General features: G+C 40.5%; 1 protein-coding gene across 1 annotated transcript in view; it reads left to right on the top strand.

Moving 5' to 3' along the window:
- The window catches only part of KIF26B (kinesin family member 26B), a 521,123-nt gene that overhangs the window by 436,342 nt on the left and 63,006 nt on the right, over positions 1 to 21,775 (top strand). The window lies entirely within an intron of this gene.

Below are 21,775 nucleotides of genomic sequence, written 5' to 3'. Positions count from 1 at the left end.
GGACCGGGGCACGAACCCGCGTTCCCTGTATCGGCAGGCGGACTCCCAACCACTGCGCCACCAGGGAAGCCCAGCTGTGGCCTTTTAAAATGTAGTACGATCTGACCAGTGTGGAGTGCACCGATGTGTCATTCAAGACCATTGTGTAGTCTGGGCTGATGTTTGCTTTCGAACAACCCAGGGGAAAGGGCTCACTCGGTAAACATGATTTACAGATGTAATTGCCATGGGAATGTGAGAGAACAAATTTTAAAAAGAAAAACGGCTGCTTCATAGTATCTTTCTGTTCAAAAACCTTAAAGGTGCTCATCATGAAAGACCAACATGTTATCTACCAAAGCACCCTGGCAATGTTATTAATCAGCAGCTTGAAGCCACTATATGGACCAGAAAGAAACAAAACCATGTCTTTTAAATAGTCTATAAATCAGACTTCTGAATAACGAACCAGATTCTGGCTGCCTCCCTGCCTCAGGTAATGCCCAACTGTGACATTTCTCTGTAAAAACCTATGCCCAGGGCATGCTCTGTGAGCAGCTGCGCCTCCGGGAACCCAAATCAATGCTTATACGGTCCGCTCTTGGCTGTTTTCAAAGCTGGCACCGACCTCGGTGTAATGCTCCATCCTTTGTCTGCCAAGCAGTATATACTCTATGCTCAGGAGTTGAGTACCAGCACTTAGCTGAGTGTCTCAGGTGGGATCCTGGGCAGTGGGCAAAGTAGTCGGTGGACCTCACTGGGCTTTTCTAAGGCAAGTGTGGGCCACAGGGCTGGGCTGGCTGGGCAGCAGGTTCCAGAGTCTCTCTCTGTCCACTTCTACAGAGCTTTCAAAACGTAGGCAACTGGCCCCCAGTGCTCTCCAAATGATTGCCTCAAGGGCACTGAATGCCAGAAAAACAAACAAAAACCCTGAGTTAGGAGACTAAGCCTGGTGCCTAGAAGTTGTGCAGCTAATTGCCTAATGGGAGGCAATCAACTAACCTAATTCCAGATGGAGCCTGGAATCAAGACATGCGACTGGGACCTGTGGATGGGCTCCCCAATTTGGGGTCCTTGTTGCCCAAAGACTTGGAAACCGGTTTTCCTGGAGATAGCTCTTGGGGGCTTCTGTTCCCCCTTTCTGCATGGGGGAAGTGGAAGCTCCCTCCTCCCCCCATCTTGATGCTTTTGTTGGACCAGTCTTCTGTTATTGTTCCTACTCCTTAGTTGTTGTTATTTAGTTCAGGTTTATGAGGTATAATTTAAATTCAGTAAAACTTACCCTTTTTATGTGTTGTTAAATGAATTTTGGCAAATCTCTTCAGTCGTGTACCCACCACCACTATCAAGATATAGAACAAAGCCATGGCTACAGAAAAGTCCCTCTTGGCGTACTAGTCAGTCCCCTTCCCAGCCCCTGGCAACCACTGATCAGATTTTTGGCCTTATAACCTTGCCTTTGTCCAGAGCAACATGTAAATGGAATCATGTGATCTATATGTGGCCCTTCAGTGTCTGGCTTCTTTCACTGAATATAACACATTTGAGATGCATCCATATTGCTACATGGATCAGTCATTCACTTACATTGCTTGCCGCCTGCTCCTTTAGTTTTGACTGGGCCCAGAGATGCACCCCTACCCCTACCCCCAGGACTAAAATCTCACCAGATATCCTCGCTGGGGCCAGAGTTCCCCTAATGCAGTCTCAGACCCGCCTCCTTGGCTACCTGCCCTGACTGCTGCCCAGGAATCAAGAGGTACTGGCCTTCACTTGCACCCAGCGAGACGTACCATCCACAGATCAGATCGCTCTTGACAACCAGTGATAGTGATAAAGGTCTGACTGGGGATGAGCAAAATATTTTGAATGCGAGTCGTTCAGGGGAGATTGATTCTCAATGAAGGACTCGCGTCATGTACAGCACTCCCGTTTAGAATAAATTGCTTAAAGAAGGAAGCAAGGGATTAGGATAGGGATGAAATGATCCAGACCTTTAAAATCTATAGCAGATTTTTTTTTTTTTTTTTTTTTGCGGTACGTGGGCCTCTCACTGCTGTGGCCTCTCCCATTGCGGAGCACAGGCTCTGGATGCGCAGGCTCAGCGGCCATGGCCCACGGGCCCGGCCGCTCTGCGGCATGGGGGATCTTCCCGGACCAGGGCACGAACCCGTGTCCCCTGCATCGGCAGTCGGACTCTCAACCACTGCGCCACCAGGGAAGCCCTGAAACAGGATTTGATCCACAGTTCTCCTAAAAATCTGGGAACTGGTTTTAAATCCTGCCCTCACTGATTTTTCTGAGTTATGTCTTAGCAGCATGAATGTGGGAATCTGAAAAATGTTTATTTTGTTCTTTTAAGGTACCAATCATAATCATAATCAAAGCCTGAAGTGGATTCTTGTACTCTCAGCAAAGGGTGACTTGCAAAAGATCTGACCCTGGAGCCAAATGGCTTCCAAATGGCTCTGAGCAGAAAAACTCAGGAGGGAAGGATAATCCCTCCTTCTAGGTTTCTAACCAAGTTAAAACAACTTGCTTTCAGGTTTTCACTTTCTTTCATGGTTCTGCTTTCAATCTGGAATCTGCAAGTAGGGAGGAAACTTGAAAACAAAGAAACAATTAAATTATTTCAACTATAAGAACTTAACATATAGCTTCCACAAAAGTGTAGGCTGGGACATTCCCTAAACCCAACAATCCACCCAAGTCCTCACCTAACAAATCTTGGGCACTTATTAAATATTTAACATCAAATTCATTTTCTTCCTATTTATAAATTGTGAAAGTGAATTGCTTTTAAATAATAAGTTCAGGTTAAAAGACAAGGCAGATGCTCTTAATGGCTTCCAAAACCTAGTGAGGTACTTTCTCTATCTGTAGATGAGAACAAAGAAAAGGCAGGCATCCAGGCTGATGTGGGTGTTAGCCCCGAAGGACCTGGGGGCATCACCTGCCTGCTACAGTACCTGGCTTCCAGTGAGGAAGGGAATCCAGGCCAGAATACACACAGCCTCCTAGCCCACGGCTTGCTTGACTCAGTGCCTTTATATCTGTTTAAAATATAATGAGGAGATTTGGAGTGTTGTTTAAAACGGAAATTTTGTTTACTTACATATAAGCAATAATCCCTGTGGACCTGGCAGCCAGAACTCAATTAAGGAAAAGTTTATTAATTAGTCCCCCTGCGGGGTAACAGAGCAGAGCGAGCTGCTGGTAACTGGCCATTAGAGGCCAGTGAAGATGCTGGATTCAAAGAGGTCTCTGCTGCAAGAACTAAACACACCATGTGTATGTGGGCACCTGGAGCTTATACACATATATGCATTTTATAAACACACACGTACATACACATATGCACTTATAAGTGGACAGACAAAAATGTTTACAACATGTCCAGGCAAGGTAGAAAAGAAAATTCTGTGCGGATGTATCACTGCTTTGCAGATAGCACTAGGTTAAGCTTAAAATATTCCCTGCTTTAAACATTTTTGGAGCGTTAGTGGGGTTGATTCTTCACCTGTCATGGAGCCCTTCCCCTGCTTTGCAAAGCTATGTCTGTAAAGGCTTGAGATTCCCCTTGGGAATTGCAGCAATGGGGAAGGGACCCTAAAGCCATGACAGTCAGGAGGTGCTCCTCATAAAGATGAGTGAATTAGGAGTCCAAAGCCAGATGCTACGACAGATACTTTGGTGGAATACATTCACAATACAGAATTTCCCGGGTCCTATCGATTAAGATGGTTTTTAAAAGCCTCACCTTGATGAGTGATCTAAGCTTGCAAGCAACTATTGCCCAGGGCTAAGAATGACACTAGGTCTCTGATTTGTTCATTCACGTTATTGCCTCCAGGGGAAGTGTAGAGGCCAAGTGGGGACTGGGCTGGCTGTGTGTGCACCTGTGTACCAACACCCGGGCGTCCATCTGTGTGTGTGCACATGAACCACCGTATGAGGACGTGGACATTCATCTCTGCCTGCGCTCATCTGTTTACAAGTCTTAATCCTGGTTTTCTTTTGACCACCAACCCCTCTTTCCTGTATCTTGGAATGGCTTGAATCAGCTGCTGCCCTCTCCAGGGCTGTGCTGTCCATAGGACTCTAGAGATCCATTATTTGGGTGGTAGCTGTAGGAAAAGGGATCTAGGAAGAAGCACTGCTTCTGAATGATGCACAACCAGGCCTCTGCTGTCCCTCATTGCAAAGCCCTGTGCAGCGAGGATGGCCACACATGGTGGGGCTACCTTAGGGCTCCCATGTTCCCCTTGGTCAACGGTGAAATGACAGTCTGATGTTTTTAGATTTTTGTAATACGATCTTTAAAATATTTGGTCAGGAGACAATTTTCCAAACCATGCAGTGTGGAATTCCCACGGTGGTGTCTCATGGCCTTCCCACCACCTGCATCAGAGCAGCAGTTCCCAACCTCCTCTTGAAGCCTGAGGCCCCTGCTCTACCTCTTTCAGCAGATAACCAGCTTCCTGTTTAAGGAGAAGAAAGTCAGTCTGGCTATGACCTCAGCTTCTGTCGTCTTAGCATCCAAACCTCCTTGTCCCTGTACCACCCCTTTCCCATAGGTCTGCTTCCGCCCGTCTCCTTGCCTTCCTTATCCTTTCCCCTTCTGCCTTTTCTGGGACCCCACCAATTGGGACCCCATCAATCGTCTTTTTGTGCTTTTATTTTCAGTCTTTCCTACCACTGAAGTCAGGGCTGTCTCATCTTGGAAGGAAGGGAAAGGAAGAAACAATAACGTCAACAACAAAAAAAACCTTGTCTGTACCCTACTACCCCCTTGAGCTGCCTCCCCGTAAGTCTTTCAGATTCTCCCCTCTGTGGAATATCTTTCTCCTTTAAGTCCCATAGCAGTTTGGGGGATGTTAAGCCACTGCCTTACTCACCTTATATCTCAGTCATTCTGGGCTTTCTAAGCCCCATCAGGCTACAGGCTCCCTGAGGACAGAGTCCCCTGTCATCTGGCCCCCTGTCCGCCACATCCTAGAGGTGTGCCTGCACATCAGACCTTACGTGTCACACCACATGAAATGTGTGCTGTATATTAAACAGTGAGTGAATTTCTCAATTACGTAGCTGCAGCTGTTTCAGAAAGAGAGAGACCATTCAATTACTTTTTGGGTAAGCAGGTGGTGTGAGTTCAGAGCCCTGTTATACAACACTGTCAGAAGGTGTTGGTCAGTTAACGAGAAAGTTAAGTTAAAAGGGGAAATCATATAAAAGGATACATTCATGTCTTAAAACAGTTTCAGCTTAAAACATACAATTGTGTGTTTATTCATAAGTCTTCTGATACAGAGCCATGGCTCTCTCTTTGAGATGAGTTTTCAGCTTTAGATTCTGACTTTTATAAACCACACTCATATTAATAATAGTCTGGTTTTTGCTTTCAATTTCTTCTGAGCGATTGAAGAACTTAAGAGACACTTGTGCAGCTAACTGGGTATAGACTTTCCCTAGATTCTTAAAATTTTTTCGACTCTGTAATTTCTCATTCACACCTGATTCAGCATCTTTTTTTCAAAAATTAACTCATTTTAATCACATCTTTCCAAAGCGTTGATTTCAGGGCTTTTTTAGAAATATTAGCTCTCTTTACATAATCAAATTTTATTGGTTTACATAATATTTGATTATATTTTTATTTATAATATCAAGTACAAGTGGCATAATTAGGTTTAGAAGGAAACCCAGCTGACCTGTTGATAAGTGTACAGCTCATGTTTTGGGTGCAAAAGTGCATAGACAAACTGGGAACAGCCAGCACACCTCACAAGAATACAATGTGCTGTGGGCTTCAGGCAGCGTGCCTGACAGAGCTGATGGAGGGCCTTGGTTAACCTGCCCAAGTGGCAGGACCATGGTTCCCAAACTTTGCTGCACAAGAGAATCACCTGGGGAGATTTTCAGCTAATCCCAGTGCCTGTGTTGTACTCCAGACCAATTACATTAGAAAGCCTGGGAGTGGGAGCCAGGCATCCATATTTTCTGAAGATTCCAAGGTGATCCTGATATGCAGCAAAGTTTGGGAACCACTAAGTTATAGGAAAGTGAGTTAAAAGAGTTTCTACATGCTTTATAGTTAGCTCTGGATTTTTGTCTTAGATTCAGCATCTGTTTTCTATGAGATCTTAAGTGATTTATTTAGCATCTGTGAACCTCAGTTTCCTCATCTGTATAAAATAGTGCCAATTCTTGCACTACGGGATCATTGTAGGAATTAAGTGACTTTAGGAGAATTTAGCGTTTCCTGGCACCATGAACATGAGCTGGGAGAGTCACTCAGGAGTGAATTAGTATATTGTTTCCTGTGGGAGAGTAAGGCATGTGGGTAATTTCATTTGGTCAAAGTCTAGACTTGAAATATACATATTCAAATATAAATAGTCTCAAGGCAGACTGGGTTATGTTCTAAACCTTGAAGCTGTGACCTCAGAAATCTGAAAAGTCCATGAGGAACCTGCTTCTTACCTGCTATTAATTATCACCTATTTTGTTCATTGATTCTAGAACTTCTTTCTCTCCAGCCACCTGCAGTAATGCAAATTCGTGGTCACAGCAGGCGGCCTGTGCTCACTCACTTTGTACCATTTCAGATTTAGCACCATGTGTGAAGTTCAGAATTCTGTGACTACTGAAAATCCAGTGGATATAGAGCAAAGTTGATTTTCCATTGTTTAAAATGTGACTCTCATTTTGAGTCATGCAGGTATAATTATAGGTATTTTAAAATATTATTCTTCAGCACAGTCTAAACTGTGCCTTTTGTTCTCTGTGTTCTATTTTACTACATGCACATTACGCATTTTATTCCGTTACATCAAATGGACTACTGAAAGTCCAAATTGGTCCCTGTCTTTGCCCTTTAATCTGCGGAGTGAATGAAATATCTGAGCTTCTCCTGTCTATATAATTAGGTTGCAAAACAGATGATATTTTGCTTTAAAAATAACTATTTACCTTGCACACTGCTGTGGACGGATCTTGCATGATACAAAATGGGATAAAAGAGAAGTAACATATTATGTCTTTCCTTTTAAGGATTTTTTAAAAATTAATTTTACTTATTTATTTTTTTAGCTTCTTTATTAGAGTATAATGCTTTACAATGGTGTGTTAGTTTCTGCTTTATAACAAAGTGAATCAGCTATACGTATACATATATCCCCATATCTCCTCCCTCTTGCGTCTCCCTCCCACCCTCCCTATACCACCTCTCTAGGTGGTCACAAAGCACGGAGCTGATCTCTCTGTGCTATGTGGCTGCTTCCCACTAGCTAGCTATTTTACATTTGGTAGTGTATATATGTCCATGCCACTCTCTCACTTCGTCCCAGCTTACCCTTCCCCTTCCTCATGTCCTCAAGTCCATTCTTGAGGATTCAGATGTAGATCTGCGTCTTTATTCCTGTCCTGCCCCTAGGTTCTTCATAAACATTTTTTTTTTAGACTCCATATATATGTGTTAGCATATGGTATTTGTTTTTCTCTTTCTGACTTACTTCACTCTGTATGACAGACTCTAGGTCCATCCACTCACTAAAAATAACTCAATTTCGTTTCTTTTATCGCTGAGTAATATTCCATTGTGTATATGGGCCACATCTTCTTTGTCCGTTCATCTGTCGATGGACACTTAGATTGCTTCCATGTCCTGGCTACTGTATATAGAGCTGCAATGAACATTGTGGCACATGACTCTTTTTGAATTATGGTTTTCTCTAGGTATATGCCCAGCAGTGGGATTGCTGGGTCGTATGGTAGTTCTACTTATAGTTTTTTTTTTTTGTTTGTTTGTTTGTTTTTTTTTTGCGGTACGAGGGCCTCTCACTGTTGTGACCTCTCCCGTTGCGGAGCACAGGCTCCGGACATGCAGGCTCAGCAGCCGTGGCTCACGGGCCCAGCCGCTCCGCGGCATATGGGATCTTCCCGGACCGGGGCACGAACCCGTGTCCCCTGCATTACAGGCGGGCTCTCAACCACTGTGCCACCAGGGAAGCCCTATTTTCAGTTTTTTAAGGAACCTCCATACTGTTCTCCATAGTGGCTGTACCAGTTCACATTCCCACCAACAGTGCAAGAGGGTTCCCCTTTCTCCACACCGTCTCCAGCATTTATTGTTCCTAGATTTTTTGATGATGGCCATTCTGACTGGTATGAGGTGATACCTCATTGTAGTTTTGATCTGCATTTCTCTAATGATTAGTGACGTTGAGCATCCTTTCATGTGTTTGTTGGCAATCTGTATATCTTCTTTGGAACAATGTCTGTTTAGATCTTCTGCCCATTTTTGGATTGGGTTGTTTGTTTTTTTGATATTGAGCTGCATGAGCTGCTTGTAAATTTTGGAGATTAATCCTTTGTCAGTTGCTTCATTTGCAAATATTTTCTCCCATTCTGAGGGTTGTCTTTTCATCTTGTGTATGTTTTCTTTTCCTTGTTATATTTTCCTTTAATTTTTCTTGAATTTTATTTATTTGTTATAGAGCAGGTTCTTATTAGTTATCTATTTTATACATATTAGTGTATATATGTCAATCCCAATCTCCCAATTCATCCCACCACCATCACCCCTCCACACCCACTTTCCCCCCTTGGTGTCCATATGTGTGTTCTCTACAGCTGTGTCTCTATTTCTGCCTTTCAAACCAGTACCTGTACCATTTTCCTGGATTCGACATATATGCATTAATATATGATATTTGTTTTTCTCTTTCTGCTCTTTATTTATTTTTGTTTTTATTTCCATTTCTCTAGGAGCTGGGTCAAAAAGGATCTTGCTGTGATTTATGCCGTAGAGTGTTCTTCCTATGTTTTCCTCTAAGAGTTTGATAGTGTCTGGCCTTACATTTAGGTCTTTAATCCATTTTGAGTTTATTTTTGTGTATGGTGTTAGGGAGTGTTCTAATTTCGTTCTTTAAAATATAGCTGTCCAGTTTTCCCAGCACCACTTATTGAAGAGGCTGTCTTTTCTCCACTGTATATTCTTGCCTCCTTTATCAAAGATAAGGTGACCATATGTGTGTGGATTTATCTCTGGGCTTTCTGTCCTGTTCCACTGATCTATATTTCTGTTTCTGTGCCAGTACCATACTGTCTTGATTACTGTAGCTTTGTAGAATAGTCTGAAGCCCAGGAGCCTGATTACTCCAGCTCCATTTTTCTTTCTCAAGATTGCTTTGGCTATTCGGGTCTTTTGTGTTTCTATACAAATTTTGAAATTTTTTGTTCTAGGTCTATGAAAAATGCCCTTGGTAGTTTGATAGGGATTGCATTGAATCTGTAGATTGCTTTGGGTAGTACAGTCATTTTCACAATGTTGATTCCTCCAGTCCAAGAACATGGTATATCTCTCTATCTGTTTGTATCATCTTTAATTTCTTTCATCAGTGTCTTATAGCTTTCTGCATACAGGTCTTTCATCTCCTTAGGTAGGTTTATTCCTAGGTATTTTATTCTTTTTGTTGCAATGGTAAATGGGAGTGTTTCCTCAATTTCTCTTTCAGATGTGTCATCATTAGTGTATAGGAATGCAAGAGATTTCTATACATTAATTTTGTATCCTTCTACTTTACCACATTCATTGATTACCTCTAGTAGTTTTCTGGTAGCATCTTTAGGATTCTCTATGTATTGCAAACAGTGACGGCTTTACTTCCTCTCTTCCAATTTGGATTCCTTTTATTTCTTTTTCTTATCTGCTGTGGCTAAATCTTCCAAAGCTATGTTCAATAATAGTGGTGAGAGTGGACAACCTTGTCTTCTTCCTGATCTTAGAGGAAATGGTTTCAGTTTTTCACCATTGAGAATGATGTTGGCTGAGCGTTTGTCATATATGGCCTTTATTATGTTGAGGTAAGTTCGCTCTATGCCTACTTTCTGGAAGGTTTTTGTCATAAATTCATGTTGAATTTTTTCAAAAGCTTTCTCTGCATCTACTGAGATGATCATATGGTTTTTCTCCTTCAATTTGTTAATGTGGTGTATCACATTGATTGATTTGCGTATATTGAAGAATCCTTGCATTCCCGGGATAAACCCCACTTGATCATGGTGTATGATCCTTTTAATGTGCTGTTGGATTCTGTTTGCTAGTATTTTGTTGAGGATTTTTGCATCTTTGTCCAACAGTGATATTGGCCTGTAGTTTTCTTTCTTTGTGACATCCTTGTCTGGTTTTGGTATCAAGGTGATGGTGGCCTTGTAGAATGAGTTTGGGAGTGTTCCTCCCTGTGCTGTATTTTGGAAGAGTTTGAGAAGGATAGATGTTAGCTCTTCTCTAAATGTTTGATAGAATTCACCTGTGAAGCCATCTGGTCCTGGGCTTTTGTTTGTTGGGAGATTTTTAATCACAGTTTCAATTTCAGTGCTTGTGATTGGTCTGTTTATATTTTCTATTTCTTCCTGGCTCAGTCTCGGAAGGTTGTGCTTTTCTAAGAATTTGCATATAGTTGCTTACAGTAATCTCTCATGATTCTTTCTATTTCTGCAGTGTCACTTGTTACTCCTCCTTTTTCATTTCTAATTCTATTGATTTGAGTCTTCTCCCTTTTTTTCGTGATGAGTCTGGGTAATGGTTTATCAATTTTGTTTATCTTCTCAAAGAACCAACTTTTAGTTTTATTGATCTTTGCTATCGTTTCCTTCATTTTTTTTCATTTATTTCTGATCTGATCTTTAGGATTTCTTCCCTTCTACTAACTTTGGGGTTTCTTTGTTCTTCTTTCTCTGATTGCTTTAGGTGTAAGGTTAGGTTGCTTATTTGAGATGTTTCTTGTTTCTTAAGGTAGGATTATATTGCTATAAACTTCCCTCTTAGAACTGCTTTTGCTGCATCCCGTAGCTTTTGAGTCATCGTGTTTTCACTGTCATTTGTTTCTAGGTATTTTTTTTATTTCTTCTTTGATTTCTTCAGTGATCTCTTGGTTATTTAGTAGTGTATTGTTTAGCATCCATGTGTTTGTATTTTTTACAGATTTTTTTTTCCTGTAATTGATATCTAGTCTCATAGCATTGTGGTCAGGAAAGGTACTTGATACGATTTCAATTTTCTTAAATTTACTAAGGCTCGATTTGTGACCCAAGATATGATCTGTCTTGGAGAATGTTCCATGAGCACTTGAGAAGAAAGTGTATTCTGCTGTTTTTGCATAGAATGTCCTATAAATATCAATTAAGTCCATCTTGTTTAATGTATCATTTAAAGCTTGTGGTTCCTTATTTATTTTCATGTTGGATGATCTGTCCATTGGTGAAAGTAGGGTGTTAAAGTCCCCTACTATTACTGTGTTACTGTCGATTTCCCCTCTTATGGCTGTTAGCATTCACCTTATGTATTGAGGTGCTCCCATGTTGGGTGCATAAATATTTACAATTGTTTTATCTTCTTCTTGGGTTCATCCCTTGATCATTATGTAGTGTCCTTTTTGTCTCTTGTAATAGTCTTTATTTTAAAGTCTATTTTGTCTGATATAAGAACTGCTACTCCAGCTTTCTTTTGATTTCCATTTGCATGGAATATCTTTTTCCATCCCCTCCCTTTCAGTCTGTATGTGTCCCTAGGTCTGAAGTGGGTCTCTCGTAGACAGCATATATACAGGTCTTGTTTCTGTATCCATTCAGCCAGTCTATGTCTTTTGGTTGGAGCATTTAATCCATTTACATTTAAGGTAGTTATCAATATGTATGTTCCTATTACCATTTTCTTAATTGTTTCGGGTTTGTTATTGTAGGTCATTTCCTTCTCTTGTGTCTCCTGCCTGGAGAAGTTCCTTTAGCATTTGTTGTAGAGCTGGTTTGGTGGTGCTAAATTCTCTTAGCTTTTGCTTGTCTGTAAAGGTTTTAATTTCCTTGTCAAATCATAATTAGATTCTTGCTGGGTAGAGTAATCTGAGTAATCTTGGTTGCAGGTTTTTCTCCTTCATCACTTTCAGTATGTCCTGCCACTCCCTTCTGGCTTGTAGAGTTTCTGCTGAGAGATCAGCTGTTAACCTTATGGGGATTCCCTTGTATGTTATTTGTTGTATTTCCCTTGCTGCTTTTAATATTTTTTCTTTGTGTTTAATTTTTGATAGTTTGATTAATATGTGTCTTGGCATGTTTCTCCTTGGATTTATCCTGTATGGGCCTCTCTGCGCTTTCTGGACTTGATTAACTATTTCCTTTCCCATACTAGGGAAGTTTTCAATCATAATCTCTTCAAATAGTTTCTCAGTCCCTTTCTTTTTCTCTTCTTCTTCTGGGACCCCTATCATTCGAATGTTGGTGCATTTAATGTTGTCCCAGAGGTCTCTGAGACTGTCCTCAGTTCTTTTCATTCTTTTTTCTTTATTCTGCTCTGCATTCGTTATTTCCACTATTTTATCTTCCAGGTCACTTATCCATTCTTCTGCCTCAGTTATTCCACTATTGATTCCTTCTGGAGAATTTTTCATTTCATTTTTTGTGTTGTTCATCCTTGTTTGCTTGCTCTTTAGTCCTTCTAGGTCCTTGTTAAACGTTTCTTGTATTTTCTCCATTCTGTTTCCAAGATTTTGGATCACCTTTACTATCATTATTCTGAATTCTTTTTCAGGTAGACTGCCTATTTCCTCTTCATTTGTTAGGTCTGGTGGGTTTTTGCCTTGCTCCTTCATCTGCTGTGTGTTTCTCTGTCTTCTCATTTTGCTTAACTTACTGTGTTTGGGGTCTCCTTTTTGCAGGCTGCAGGTTCATTGTTCCTGTTGTTTTTGGTGTCTGTCCCCAGTGGCTAAGGTTGGTTCAGTGGGTTGTGTAAGCTTCCTGGTGGATGGGAGTGGTGCCTGTGTTCCAGTGGATGAGGCTGGATCTTGTCTTTCTGGTGGGCAGGACTGCATCCGATTGTGTGTTTGGGGTGTCTGTGAACTTATTATGATTTTAGGCAGCCTCTCTGCTAATGGGTGGGGTTGTGTTCCTGTCTTGCTAGTTGTTTGGCATAGGGTGTCCAGCACTGTAGCTTGCTGGTCGTTGAGTGGAGCTGGGTCTTAGTGTTTAGATGGAGATCTCTGGGAGAGCTTTCGCCATTTGATATTTCATGGATCTGGGAGGTCTCTGGTGGACCAGTGTCCTCAATTCAGCTGTCCCACCTCAGAGGCACAGGCCTGACACCCGGCCAGAGCACCAAGACCCTGTCAGCCACATGGCTCAGAAAAAAAGATAGAAGAAAAGAAAGAAAGAAAGAAAGAAAGAAAAAATAATAAAGTTATTGAAATAAAAAATTTTAAAAGTATTAAAAATTAAAAAGAAAAAAAAGAAGAAAGAAAGAAGAGAGCAACCAAACCAAAAAACAAATCTACCAATGATAACAAGTGCTAAAAATTATACAAAAAGAACCCCCCATAAAACGGCCAAACAGAACTCTGGGACAAATGGTAAAAGCAAAGCTATACAGATAAAATCATACAAAGAACCATACACATACACACTCACAAAAAGAGAAAAAGGAAAAAATATATATATCTATATATAAGAAAAAAGGAAGAGAGCAACCAAATCAATAAACAAATCTACCAAGGATAATAAACTCTAAATACTAAACTAAGGTAAATATGAAACCAGAAACAAATTAGATGCAGACAGCAAACCCCAAGTCTACAGCTACTCCCAATGTCCACCTCCTCAATTTTGGGATGATTCATTGTCTGTTCAGGTATTCCACATATGCAGGGTACATCAAGTTGACTGTGGAGATTTAATCCGCTGCTCCTGAGGCTGCTGGGAGAGATTTCCCTTTCTGTTCTTTGTTCGCACAGCTCCTTGGGTTCAGCTTTGGATTTGGCCCCGCCTCTGCGTGTAGGTCACCGGAGGGTGTCTGTTCCCAGCCCAGACAGGACGGGGTTAAAGGAGCAGCTGATTATCGGGCTCTGGCTCCCTCAGGCCAGGGGGAGGGAGGTGTACGGAATGCGGGGCAGCCTGCTGCGGCAGAGGCCAGCATGACGTTGCAACAGCCTGAGGTGCTCTGTGTGTGTTCTCCCAGGCAAGTTTTCCCTGGATCACAGGACCCTGGCAGTGGCGGGCTGCACAGGCTCCCCGGAAGTGGGATATGGATAGTGCCCTGTGCTTGCACACAGGCTTCTTGGTGGCTGCAGCAGCAGCTTTAGCGTTTCACGCCTGTCTCTGGTGACCGTGCCGATAGCCGCAACTCACTCCCGTCTCTGGAGCTCGTTTAGGCGGTGCTCTGAATCCCCTCTCCTCGTGCACCCCGAAACAATGGTCTCTTGCCTCTTCGGCAGTTCCAGACCTTTTCCCTGGACTCCCTCCTGGCTAGCTGTGGCGCGCTAGCCCCCTTCAGGCTGTGTTCACGCAGCCATCCCCAGTCCTCTCCCTGGGATCTGACCTGCAAAGCCGGACCCTCAGCTGCCAGCCCCTGCCGGCCCCGGCGAGTGAGCAGACAAGCCTGTCAGGCTGGTGAGTGCCGGTCGGCACCGATCCTCTGTGCGGGAATCTCTCCGCTTTGCCCTCCGCACCCCTGTGGCTGCGCTCTCCTGCGCGGCTCCGAAGCTTCCGCCTCGTCATCTCCGCCAGTGAAGGGGCTTCCTAGTGTGTGGAAACCTTTCCTCCTTCACAGCTCCCTCCCAGAGGTGCAGGTCCCATCCCTATTCTTTTGTCTCTGTTTTTTCTTTTGCCCTACCGAGCTACGTGGGGAGTTTTTTCCCTTTTGGGATGTCTGATATCTTCTGCCAGCGTTCAGTAGGTGTTATGTAGGAGTTGTTCCACATGTAGATGTATTTCTGATGTATTTGTGGGGAGGAAGGTGATCTCCACGTCTTACTCCTCTGCCATCTTGAAGGTCTCTCACCCTTTTAAGGATTTTTATTGAGGAATAGTTGGAGGTAAACAAAATATAACATCCTTAATGTGGAAAGTTCTTTGCCACAGGTGTACCAGAGTCACTGGAGGGCCTGCAATGAAATGTTGTGCTTTCTGTAAACCTTCATCACTGTTTTTCTCAGTACTAGATGTGGAAGTTGAGGGTGGGATGGGCAGAGACAAGGTTGGGCTCAAAACAGTGTTTCCCAGACATTTTCCTTGCTCTCCTGCATCAGCACTGTCCTGTGGACTCTGCCTGCAGATGTGTGAGCTTCCAGACACTGCCCGCATGCTCCTTGCACACCCAGCAGAACCCAGACACACCCTCATCCCACGCCCTGCATCAGCCTTCTCAGCCAACCCCTTTTCCACCTTGTCCCAGGTGACCTGGCTTCTCCAACAGCTTTGGGAAGTCACCATTTCTACCTTTGCTGTTTTCGTTCCATGCAGAGTAGAAAGCAGAGGGAATAGTGGCTGTCCTAGAGCAATAGGAGGTGGGCCAGTTCTGATGGTGTGGGCTGGGTCACCCTGGAAAGGTAGGAATCCAGCTGCTGCTGCTGCCTGGGGAGTGGGGGCAGGAAAGGGAGATGATCCAGGAGCTCGGGTGATGTGCTAAGGGCCACACTCCCCTGGGCCAGTGGGGCCTGGGACAAAAAGGCAGCTCGTAGCTCCTGCTGTCCCCAGAATTGGCTGAGGCCACATGGTGTAGGATGAGGAGTACATGTCTTAAAGGTTTGAATCCTAGCTCTACCAGTGACAGCATGATCTTGGGCATGTTTCCTTTTTTTTTTTTTTAATAGCTTTAATGAGATATACTGTAGATACAATAATCCACACATACTTAATGTATATAATTTGATAAGTTTTGTCATATGTATATACCCATGCAATCAAGATGTTGAACATATTCATCACCCCCAAAAGTTTCTTTGGGACCTTTTGAGATCACTCCCTCTAGCTCCTTTTCCTTCTCGCTCCCCATACCCAGGTAACTACCACTGAACTCGGCTTCAGTTCCTATATATTAGTTTGCATTTCCTAGAATTTTATATAAATGGAATTCTATCACACAGTCTGTACTATTTTGAGTAGCTTCTTTCACTTAGCATAATTATTTTGATGTTTACTTTGTTGCATGTATCAATAGTTCATTTATTTATATTTCTAAGTAGTAATCCATTGTCTGGATGACCACAGTTTGCCTGTCTATTCATGTGCTGTTGGACGTTTGTTTTATTTCCAATTTGGGTATTACAAATAAAAGTACCATACACATTCATGTACAAATCTTTATATGGACATATATTTCCTTTTCTTTGGGGTGAATACCTAGACGAACTGGAATAGTTGGACCATACATGAATTTATAACTCTTTAAGAAACTGCCAAACTGTTCCCAAGATGACTGCACCATTTTATATTCCCACTAGCAGTACATGAGCATTCCAGTTCCTCCACATCCTCACCAACACGTAGTATGGTCAGTATTTCAATTTTAGCCTTTTATATAATAGATATGAAGTCGTATCTCACTGTGGCTTTAATTTGCATTTCATTAATGACCAGTGATGTTTAGCATCTTTTCATGTCCTCATTTGACATCCATACATCTTTGGTGAGGTGTCTTTTGCCCTTTTTAAAATTGTTTTTTGTCTTACAGTTAAGTTTTGAGAGTTCTTTATATACCCTGGTTATAAGTCCTTTATCAGATATATGATTTGCAAATACTTTCTCCCAGTCTGTGGCTTATCTTTTTACTCTCTTAACAGTGTATTTTGAAAACTATGAATATTCAAGGTTAATGAAGTTCAATTTATCTATGTGTCTTTTATGAATCATGTTTTTAGTATCATATCTAAGAAATGTGTGCCTAACCCAAGATCAAAAATGTATCATATGCTTTCTTCTTGAAGTTTTATAATTTTATATTTTACATTTAGGTCTTTGATCCATTTTTAGTTAATTTGTATATATTTTTATGCATCAAAGTTTTTTTATATGGATATACCATTTGCTGTAGAAACTATCCTATCTATACTAAATTACCTTCTCAACTTTGTCAAAAATTGTCCATATTTATGCGGGTTTATTTCTGGACTCTCTATTCTACTCCATTGATCTATTTTTTTATTCTTTACACCAATACCACACTGTCTTGATTATGGTGGCTTTATAGTAAGTCTTAAGATACTGTTAGCCATAACAGTATGAGAAAACCATAATTCAGAAAGAGTCATGTACCACAATGTTCGTTGCAGCACTATTTACAATGCCAGGACATGGAAGCAACCTAAGAGTCCATCGACAGATAAATGGTTAAAGAAGATGTAGCACATATATACAATGGAATATTATTCAGCCATAAAAAGAAACAAAACTGAGATATTTGTAGTGAGGTGGATGGACCTAGAGTCTCTCATACAGAGTGAAGTAAGTCAGAAAGAGAAAAACAAATACTGTATGCTAACACATATATATGGAATCTAAAAAAAAAAAAAGGTCATGGGCTTCCCTGGTGGCGCAGTGGTTGGGAGTCTGCCTGCCGATGCAGGGGACACGGGTTCGTGCCCCGGTCCGGGAGGATCCCACATGCCGCGGAGCGGCTGCCCCCGTGAGCCATGGCCGCTGGGCCTGCGCGTCCGGAGCCTGTGCCTAGGGGCAGGACAGGAATAAAGACACAGACGTAAAGAATGGACTTGAGGACACAGGGAGGGGTAAGGGTAAGCTGGGATGAAGTGAGAGAGTAGCATTGACATATATACACTACCAAATGTAAAATAGATAGCTAGTGGGAAGCAGCTGCATCACACGGGGAAGTCTGCTCGGTGCTTTGGGACCACCTAGAGGGGTGGCATAGGGAGGGTGGGAGGGAGACGCAAGTGGGAGGGGATATGGGTATATATGTATACATATAGCTGATTCACTTTGTTATACAGCAGAAACTAACAGAACATTGTAAAGCAACTATACTCCAATAAAGATGTTAAAAAAATAAAAGAAAGAGGGCCTCCCTGGTGGCGCAGTGGTTGAGAGTCCGCTTGCCGATGCAGGGGACATGGGTTTGTGCCCCGGTCCGGGAAGATCCCACATGCTGCGGAGCGGCTCGGCCCGTGAGCCATGGCCGCTGAGCCTGCGCGTCCGGAGCCTGTGCTCTGCAGTGGGAGAGGCCACAACAGTGAGAGGCCCGTGTACCACAAAAAAAAAAAAAAAAAAAAGAAAGATACTGTTAGCCTTCCAACTTGGTGCTTAGTTTATAAAGTTGTTTTCGCTATTCTAGCTCCTGTGCATTTGCATATAAATTTTAGAGTCAGCTTCTGAATTGATTTTGTCGAATCACTTTCTACCAAAAAAGCCTGCTGGGATTTTTCATTGGGATTTCATTGAATCTATAGATCACTTTGGAGAGAATTAATATCTTAATATTGAGTCTTCTGACCTATGAACACAGTTTATCTCTCTATTTTTTCAGGTCTTTATTAATTTTTCTCAGGTGTGGTTTGTAGTTTCCAGTATATGTATCTTTTGTCAGATTTATCTTTAAGTATTTAATATTTTTGATATTATTGTAAAAGATATTTTTAAATTTCAATTTCCAGTTGTTTGTTACTGGAAATTGTATTTAGAAATTGTATTTAGAAGTTGTATTTAGAAATACAGTTGATCTCTATCTAGTATCCTGCAACCTTGCTAAAATCAATTATTAGTTCTAGTTGCTTTTTTGTGGATTCCATTAGATTTTCTACATAGGTAATCATGTAATCTGCCAATTAAGACAGTTTGACTTATTTCTTTCCAATCTGGATACCTTTTATTTCTTTTTCTTGCCTATTGAACTGGCTAGAACCTCCAGTACAATGTTGAATTGAAATGGTCAGAGTGAACATCCTTGTCTTGTTCCTGATCTTGGGAGGCATTTAGTTTTCTACCATTAGCCATTAGCTGTATGTTTTTCCTAGACACTTTTTATCAAAGTGAGGATATCACCTTCAATTTATATTTTGCCGAACATTTTTATCAGTAATGGATGCTGGAGTTTGTTAAATGCTTTGTCTGCATCTACTGAGAGAATCGTTTTTCTTTTTGGTTTGTTAATATGGTAATATCTGTTAAAATTATAATGATAGATCAATTTTTTGTTAACCAACCTTGCATTCCTCAGATTAATCCCACTTACTCATGGTATAAAATGCTTTTAATACGTTCCTAGGTACAATTTTATAGTATGGTTCACTAGTATTTTGTTTAGAAATTTTGCATCATTGTTCATGAGGGATATTGGTCTTCAACTTTTTTTCTTGTAATATCTTTGTTTGTTTTTGGTAGTGATCCTGGCCTCATAGAATTAGTTGGGAAGTTGTCTCTCCTATTTAATTTTCAGGAAGAATTTGTGTAGAATTGATATTATTTCTGCCTTGAATGTGTGATAGAATTCACCAGTGCAGTTAAAGGCACTGCTTTCCCTGTGGAAAAGTTGTTAACTACAGATTCTATTTCTTTAATGGATGTAGGGCTATTCACGTTATCTATTACTTCTTGAATGAGCTTTGGTACTTTGTATCTTTCAAGAAATTTGTTCATTCTTCCAAGTTGTCTAATTTACTGGTGTAATGTTTCTTTATTGCCCTTTTTATATTTGTAGAAACTGTAGTGAGGCCACCTCTTTTGTTCTTGACATTGGTGATTTGTGTCTTCTCTCTTTCTTTGCTGATCAGTCATGCTAGAGATTTATCAATTTTATTGATCTTGAAGAACCAGCTTTGGATGTCATTGGTTTTCCCTGTTGGTTTTAAAATTTTTTATATCATTGATTTCTGCTTTTATATTAATTATTTCCTTTCTGCTATTTAGTCTTTAATTTGCTCATTTTTTTCTAATTTACTAAAATGGAAGCTGAGGTAATTGATTTGAGACCTCTTGTTTTCTGATATAGGCACTTAATGGTATAAATTCCCTCCTAAGTAATTCTTTAAAGGCATCTTACTAATTTGGATATGTTGTGTTTTCATTTTCATTCACTTAAAAACACTTTCTAATTTGCATTTTGGTTTCTTCTCTGACCCTAAGTTATTTGGAGCTGTGCTGTTGAGTTTCAAAATATTTAGGGATTTTCCAGGTATCTTTCTGGATTGACTTCTAATTTTGCTCTAGTGCGTCAGAAAACATAGTATGAGTGATGTGAATCCCTTAAAATTTATTTAGACTTGTTTTATGTACCAGAATATGGTCTATCCTGTTAAATGTTCTGTGTACAATTCAAAAGAATGTGTATTCTGCTGTTGCTGGGTTGAGTGTTATACAAATGTCAAGTAGGATGAATTGGTTGATAGTTGTTCAAATCTTCTATATCCTTACTGGTTTTCTGTCTACTTATTATATCAATTATTGAGAAAGGGGTATTTGAAATCTCCAACTATAATTCTGGACTTGCCTGTTTATTCTTGCAATTCTATCAGATTTTACTTCACGTATTTGAACTTCTGTTATTAGATACATAAACACTTATATTGTTATGACGTCTTGATGAATTGTGCCCTTTATCATTATAAAATGTCTCGCTTTCCCTCTAGTAATATTTTTTGTCCTAAGTCTCTTTTGTTTGATATTGCTATAGCCGCCCCCAGCTTTCTTATGGCTACTGTTTGCATGGTATAGCCTTTTCCATACTTACATTTTCAACCTATTGTTTCTGTATATCTGAAGTGCACTTCTCATAGGTAGCATATAGTAGAGTCTTGCTTTTTTATCAAATCTGACAATATCTACTTTCTAATAAGGGTATTCAGACAACTTACATTTGATAGGATTCTTCATATGGTGTGTTCCAAAGTATTATTTTTCTGTATGTTTTCTATTCAACCCATCTGTTCTTTGTTCTCCTTTTTATTTTATTTGCTTTCTTTTGAATTTATTGAACACTGTAAATGATTCACTTTATGTCCTTTGTTGGCTTTTTAGTTGTAACTCTTTATTACTTAGTGATTGCTGTAGGATTTATTGTATACATCTTTAAGTTATCACAGTCTACTTTTAAGTGATATTATACCACTTCATGTCTAGAATAAGAACCTTACAATAGAGTACTTTCATTTCTCCACTTCTAACCTTTGTGTTATTGTTGTCAAACATTTTAATTTTGCGTATGTTACAGCCCACATGTTACATTGTTGTTATTTTTGCTTTAACAGTCAATTAGCTTTTAAGGAGATTTAAATAAGAGGAGGATAGCATATATTTATTCACATAGTTGTCATTTCCAAAGCTCTTCATTCTTTTGTGTATACCCTTTGTGATGAATTCTTTCAGTTTTTTTAAGTCTGAAAAAGTCTTTATTTCCCTTTTATCTGAGAATGATATTCTGGTTGGGTGTATAACTCTAGGTTGGCAGTTTTCAGTACTTGAAAAAGGTTGCTCCATTGTCTTCTCACTTGTATTATTTCCAAGAAGTCTGCCATCATCTTATCTTTTGTTCCTTTACATGTAACGTAATTTTTTTCCCCTCTGGCTATTTTCAAGATTTTTTCCATCATCACTCGTTTTAACCCATTTGATTATTATGTGCTTTAGTGTAGTTTTCTTCAAGTTTCTTGTTCTAGGGGATCATTGAGCTTCTTGGATCTGTGGGCTTATAGTTTTCATTAAATTTGGGAAAGTATTGATCACTATTTCTTTAAATATTTTATCTGCATCACCCTCTGTGTCTTTCCCTTCAGGGACTTCAATTGCACACATATTAAGACACTTGAAGTAGTCCTATAGCTCTTTTTTTTAATCAGTTTTTGGTTGTTTGTTTTAAAATTTTATCTCTGTACTTCATCTTGGATCGTTTTTATTGCTATATTGTCAAATTCAGCAATCTCTCCTTTTGCAGTGTCTAATCTGCTGTTAATCCCAACCAGTGTATTTTTCATCTCATACAATGTAGTTTTTATCTCTAAAGATTCAATTTGTATCTTTTTAA

Source organism: Lipotes vexillifer, unplaced genomic scaffold, assembly GCF_000442215.2.
Source record: "Lipotes vexillifer unplaced genomic scaffold, Lipotes_vexillifer_v1.1 scaffold1315, whole genome shotgun sequence".
Taxonomy (NCBI): Eukaryota; Metazoa; Chordata; class Mammalia; order Artiodactyla; family Lipotidae; genus Lipotes; species Lipotes vexillifer.
The sequence above is the reverse complement of the archived record's forward strand: the minus strand, read 5'-3'. Positions and strand labels throughout refer to the sequence as shown.